This window comes from Pezoporus wallicus, unplaced genomic scaffold, assembly GCF_028554395.1.
Source record: "Pezoporus wallicus isolate ANWC-B61680 ecotype Strahan unplaced genomic scaffold, APGP_CSIRO_Pwel_v1 contig_13796, whole genome shotgun sequence".
In the NCBI taxonomy this organism is placed as follows: domain Eukaryota; kingdom Metazoa; phylum Chordata; class Aves; order Psittaciformes; family Psittacidae; genus Pezoporus; species Pezoporus wallicus.
Genome location: NW_026643064.1, coordinates 31,515 through 38,290, shown reverse-complemented (window position 1 = coordinate 38,290; position 6,776 = coordinate 31,515). Strand labels below are relative to the sequence as shown.

Here is a 6,776-nt window from a genome sequence, read left to right as displayed (position 1 = left end):
ACCTCGAGTTTTGCTTTCAGATACCCAGTCAAACCAGGACACTAGTATTTTCACAGTGTCACTATACAGGCTATTCCAGAGTTGAAGCTCCTTTACTAATCATGGAGAATTCAAACTTCCTGCAACAGAAAAGCAGGTAAAAAATATAACACCATGATCACCTATTAGATTGCACAGTTTGTCTTTGATTGAATCCAGGACACAGGGAGCAAAAAAGATTCAGAGAGCATACAAATGTAAAGTAAATATAATTTCATTATTGAAAGACTACAATATTATAATGACAGGCAGAATGAAGAAGGCAGGATGCACTATGAAGGGAGAAATAGAGGAACAACTGCAGTTTCTTTCTGAGGGTACTGTATTTTAAACTAATTTTTCCCTGTTTTGACCTTGATGACTGTTTCCTTCAATGCACTTCCTTCTTTTCCTTCTATTTATTCACCTGAAGTTCCTCAAAACTGTTTACCTTCTTTCATCATTTCACTGCACTTGCTTCCATCACTGTCTTTTCTCCTTTGCTCCTATCCGGTTTCCTTAACTAAATAACAGCAAACCAAGGAATTATCTATACCACACAGGAATATTTATGACATTTTTTAAGTCATTTTGTGCTCCTGACTTTTCTTAGAGGGATTTAGGTAAGACAGAGTGTTGAATCCACAATAAACAATTTTCATCATGGAAAACAGCATTGAAATAAGTGTCTGCCATAGTACCTGCATTTTGGTCTGCTGGTACATAAATTTTTGGAAAAGCAGTAGTAATCTTCATATCCTAGTAAAAGAGGATAGAACAACTCTCTTCCTTGCTCCTCCAGGGAGCTAAAAGAATTTGTCACTGATAAGGAAGTCATCTAGAAGGCATTTCTAGGATATCAGTCAGGCTTATAAGCCGCACAGCAGGAACCATATCAAGGAGACCAAAGCAATTAGCAAGCAAAAGTCAATTCCCTGGTGAGACTAAGAGATGTCTGAATTCTACTATTAGCTGGCCTATTCTAAAGTTTTAACTGAGTTTTGGCTGAGTTTATTCCTGGTTAGAAAGGTCATCAAATATACTATTTAAAAGTGGTGGAAATACAAAGCATATTTGACAGTCATAGGCAATATTTTTGTAATTGATTCATCAGTGCAGTTCTTCCAACCTCCTCTGGTAATTTAGGACCTGTATTTTGGAGAGTTTAGGGTCTCCAAATCCTATGAATTCAATAAATGAATTAACTCTAATGCTCTGAATGATCCTTAATAGCCTAAATCTCCAGAAAACAGTAAAACCAGGCATGTAGGGTCCTAAATCTACCCTCTTTCAATGTAAAACCATTCACCCTTGTCCTGTTACTACATGGCCTTGAAAAAATTCCATCTCAAGCTTTCTTGTAGGCCTCTTGAAGGCGGCTATCAAGTCTCCCCAGAGTCTTCTCTAGACTGAAAAAGCCAACTCTCTCAGTCTGTCTTCACAGGAAAGGTGTTCCAGCTGTCTGAGCATCTATGTGACTTCTTCTGGGCTCGCACCAAGTCGTCCATGTCTTTCCTATGTTTGGGGCTGAATGCAGTACTGCAGGTGGGAGTCTCATAAGAGCCAAGGAGAGGGGAAGAATCACCTTCCTTGATCTGGGAGGTTAAGGCTGTTTTGATGCAGCCCATGATACGGTTGGCTTTCTGGGCTGTGAGCACACACTGCCGGCTCATGTTGATCTCATCAACCAGCATCCCCATGAGGGCTGCTTTCAATCCATCCCCTGCCCAGCCTGTAGCTGTGCTTGAGATTGCCCTACCTGGGAGCAGGCCTTGTTGAACTCCACAAGGTTCACACAGGACCACCTCTCAAGTCTGTCAGCCTGTCACCAACAAAGATGTTAAACAGTGCTGCTTCAAATAAGGATTTTTGAGGGGTTGAGGTTTTGAACTATTTTGAAGTATTCTAATCTTTGAGGCCTATTTTCTTCTAATTTGGAATTTTTAAAAGTTAGTGTCCTGATTCTTGGTTTGTTAATCATTCGCACCCACTAACATCTGAGATACTTTCAGGTCTCCTGTCAGATCTATTTTTAATTAGTTGCAAATACAGTGATGAATTATGATCCCTGTAAGGATGCCTTAAACAGCACCAGGCACCAATATTTAGGTGACTGAATCATGCTTGTATCCAGATTCCACAGACTGTGAGTACTTCTACAGGCATTTCCACAGGATGATTTATCCTATCCACCTTAAATGTCATATTTTAGTCCACTCTTACCCATGCTGCCCTTCCTGGGCTGCCTAAATGTCCCCATTAACCAGAGAGCAATTTAAACTAGATTTTTAATTTTCAGACAGTTAAAATCAGATTATGTGAAATCTAGTCCTTATCTGTCACACTGATTTTACTGACATTCATTGTTTTAGATAACAGGTTACAGCAAACCTGGACTCACTTTTTAGAGTTGAGCTGAAAATTAATGTAGCTTTTCTTTGGTAATCTTTATACGCAACACTTTAACATAAAAGTAGCAGTGAAGGCCCTGCTATTGTATTCAGGACACATCTTACAAAACTATGGAAAACAAACTATTTTCAACTATTTCCAAGTGTAGTTGAACTGTCACGCAGGGTACATGACAGTGTCATGAATTATGGCATAAACTATAACAACAATTTACAGGGAGTTTTACTGAATTGCTAAACATACGAAATGTTATTGATGCACTCACTCTACTTGATATTAAACGTTTTAAAAAAAACTCAAATAATATTTTTGTCATATGGAGACAAATTTGATCTTACCATGGATATGGTAATCATGAGAAAATTTGCTATAGTCATTTAACCATTCTATGCATCTGTTTTAGCCTATGAGGAGGTCAGACGTGAAAAATACTCTCTCTTTCTATATCAATTACTAGAACTGGAGAGAAAAAATAACCAAGCAAAGTAACAATTTTATAGGAAGATATTCCATTCCTGCCTTACGTTTATACTATAGTTCCAGTTTCTTACAGGGATGACCTACTTAGCTTTACATGAGAGAGCTAAATAGTAATCCATCACACCGGATAATTTGATATACTCACTATACTTTGGCAAGCCTTATTCCTAGCTTGATGTTGCACAGAAAGACTGTTTCTGGTATTCAATCTAGTTAGCTTGTTTAACACAAATGTAGGAATCTTTCCACGATAGCTGTTCAAGTCTATCATTTTAGTATGATTTGTAAGAGTTCTTTCCCCAGTGAGTTCTCTGATATTTTTCTCTAAATAAACAAGACACTTATGAAGTCTGCCTATATCAATCTATCGGTAAGCATTGGTTAGATACCTGACATTTGCAGGCAATAAAAATACAGGGTTTTAAACAAGTACCCAATGGAGCTGTTCTGTCTGGCATCACCTTTATTGCCAGGGGCTGCACAAAAAGAGCCTGGATGTATTTATTAGATGTTGTTTGTGTTAAGAACGTATCTCTTGGTACTGGATGTAAAAGGTTACTCTGAATCATGTTAATGTGCAAATCTAAAACAATTTGTAAATACCTCAGTCAGGCTGACAGATAGGTTGTTGACATTGCTGCTGCCAGGGAAAGGGAAACACTGGGTTTATGAAAGGAATTCTTCACGCACAAAGCAATCTGACACCAAAGAAACTAAACCAAATGAGGGACATGAAACTGCCTCCAAAATACACTGCCTAGCACTGGATCATGTGAAATGTTGTCTGTAGAACACTGAAGAAATGCTGCATACTGAATTACTTTAGAAAAAATCACTAAAATAAACATGTCATGATGTCTTTTCATTGTCACTTCATAACATACTTCGGTTTTGAAATTAAATGTATTTTCAGATTTACACTTAATATGGATAGATAAACACAAAGGTGAGAGTTTGTCACTGACACAAAAAAGGTAATGCAAAGTTTAAAATGAAGTTGCTTACTCATAATTATTCAGTAACACAGTAGCACATGTTCATAAATAGCCCAATGAAAAATCCCCCTTATATGTCCAAGTTCTGCTCAGCATGTAGCCAGTAGGATCAGCTATAAGATCACCATGGATCTGTCTTTTCTGTAATCCAGAAGAAAATAAAATGGAAAGCAGTATTATACCAAGTTAGCCATTAGTGAAAAGTCCTCGTAATCTGATACCAAACAAAGTATAACGGGACAATTAGACCCAAGATTAAAAATGTTAATGAACATCAATGTAAAAACTCATAAACTGCATATAACTATATATCTTATTGTGTTAATATGCAATCAATACTTCCTTATGACTACCAGCAGTATTACCAAACTGATTTTCTCTTCCCAGCTATTTTGTTTGCTTTAATTCACTTACACAGGGTAATGACATGTCATGCAACACTCTTGTTCAACTCAATAACCTTCTACTTAATACTGACAATGTATAACATTAGCATTGGATACCAGATCCCCATTCCTTCTACAGTCTAACTGTCTGTGAAAAGGAAAAAAAAAACAGATTTTAATATGGAATAAAAATTGTGAGGATTGTAAGAGAACCCTGCCTGGTTCTCTTAACCTCTCAGAGAACCCTACCCTGGAAGAAGATTTCACTGGTCAGATCTTTATTATTTGATTCCATGACCTGACCCAATGGGGGGAAACTTGTATAAGTTAAAATCTCTGTACTTGTCTCCTTTGATGGAATTTTCAATAAAAAATGAAAATAAAAGAGCTGGGTTATGGGGGTGAGGTGAACTATAGTTGCTGGGTTCCCCATGTGGCCTGAGGATACTTGCTGGACCACTCATAAGACTTTGGCTGAGAAAGATTTTAGGTTGCAATTAGATAGAAACATAAGAAGTGATTGATTTTTTTTCAGTCTTTCCTGATTAAAATGGCTCTGAAGAGAGGCATCACACCTGAATACCTAGAATGACCCAAGCTTCTTAATTTAGGTCACTTGCCTAACTTTTTACAAATGGTTTGTTCACACTCAAGTCCAAATAATTTCTTTTAGGCATTTTGGACTTGATACACAAGATCAATCTGTCTGAGAAGTGGTATCTGTCTGGTGGAATTAGACTCACTACACATGTATAAAACACTATACGTTTGATGACCCTAGGTATGTTGTTCATAATTACTTATTTGCACAACATTTTAATGAGCAATATAGAAACAATCACCAAGCAAAAGCTAAAAATAAAGTCCAAAGAAGGCTTAAAAAAAACCCTGACATTAAACCTTTAACTTTCTGAAGAATTTACAGTCAAGTATTCAGAAGAGAAAAGCACACTCATTTTCTGCTTACTAAGAAAAAAATAAAGGAAAATAAAGGGGGGGAACTCTTTCTTTTCCCTAGCTCTCTAAATGAGATTATAATATTTTAAAATGAGATGAATAATATTAAGTAATATTATTGCCAATAACAAGCTTAGTTTGTGGAAGAAAATAAGGAAGCCAAAAAGAGTGCACAGTAGTTCACTAAATTATTCATTTAATCATTATTGATCTCAGAAGAATTAGCAAATGGTATGCTCTAGCTGAGCACAAAGTTATTCATCTTTGATTTAAATCTTAGGGGAAGCTGAGCTACATTATATTCAAGCAAACAACAACAAAACACAATAGGCAATTGCCTCAAAAATGTTTAACAACATAAATTAGGAAACTGGCTATGTTCATATAGTTCAATTACAAAAAACCAAAATTGTTACATTTGTGCTACAATCCAATCAAAAGGATTTAGGAAAGCACAAGGTGGCAAAGCATTTTAAAGGGAAGGTATAGCCTTCTGATTGTAACTTACCAGGAGTCTTGAAGGTTCCTTCTTTATCCTAGAATAGCCATCAGAACCAGTGTACTCAGACTTTCTTGTATTTCTATCCAATGCAATATAATTTCCACTATAGTGTTTTGTTGTTTTTTTTCGTGATCAGAAGTTCAATAGTACCTATGAATCATGTAGGGTTAAAAAGTTAAAGTATATTATTAAAACCCCGCATTAGACCATTTACATTGTGAGTGCCTCTGAGCATTTTACTGAGAAGACATTTGTGATAATATAGGTGGCAAAAAGCCCTTTCTCAGAAGCTGGGGAAAAAAAAAATGCATATAGGTGGACTTGTTGAATGTTATATCTGTCACCCAAATACAGTCCAGGAATATGGCAGAGGCATGGCTATATCTTTATGGATATGCACAGAATGTGTATGACAGGGAGCACCCATGGAGGAAGTAATGAGGTAGGTGAAGCTTTCTAAAATAAAATTATGATATTTGGCCCACAGGTAGGGTGGGATTTGATTGCTTAACATCATTGTATAGCACAGTGTCCTGCCTGGCCTCCAGGTGCTAATGCAGGGTGTCACATGTTTCTGCTACATACTGTGTAATATCCATTCACCCTTTACTAGGGCCTCAGATACCGCTAAGAACCACAGAAAACATTTTACCTCTATGGATACAAAATTCAAACCTGTTCTCCAGGTTCATTTTCTCTGAAGCTTGAGAAATCCAAAATACAAAGAGCCACGGTCCTAGGTTCAACCACTTAAACCATGACAGCCACTTGCCCAAAATGTTCTGGTCTCCTGGTCACAGCCCAGAGCACTCTTATCCCAGCTTTCAAAGCCGTGCTGTTTGACAGCATAAGATTTCTATATTCATGGAAACAAAAAGAGAACAGGACTTGTGGAGGCTTTTTTGGATTGGTGTTTAGGTTATTATTCTCAGCTAAAATAGAGAATTCTTTGGATATGACCTTTATAAGCAAGACATTTCTGATTTTTACATTAAATAATCTGTTGACAAGAATCATATCTCAAGT

The 6,776-nt window shown here is 36.8% G+C and overlaps 1 long non-coding RNA gene across 1 annotated transcript; it reads right to left on the bottom strand.

Annotated features, from left to right (window-relative positions):
- Positions 1–584: 584 nt before the first annotated feature.
- Positions 585–6,535, bottom strand: LOC130592361 (uncharacterized). The gene is made up of 2 exons (XR_008970537.1): positions 6,403–6,535; positions 585–1,258 (listed from the first exon to the last, which is right to left on the bottom strand). It is a non-coding gene; the product is annotated as an uncharacterized LOC130592361 (long non-coding RNA).
- Between the last annotated feature and the right edge of the window lie 241 nt (positions 6,536–6,776).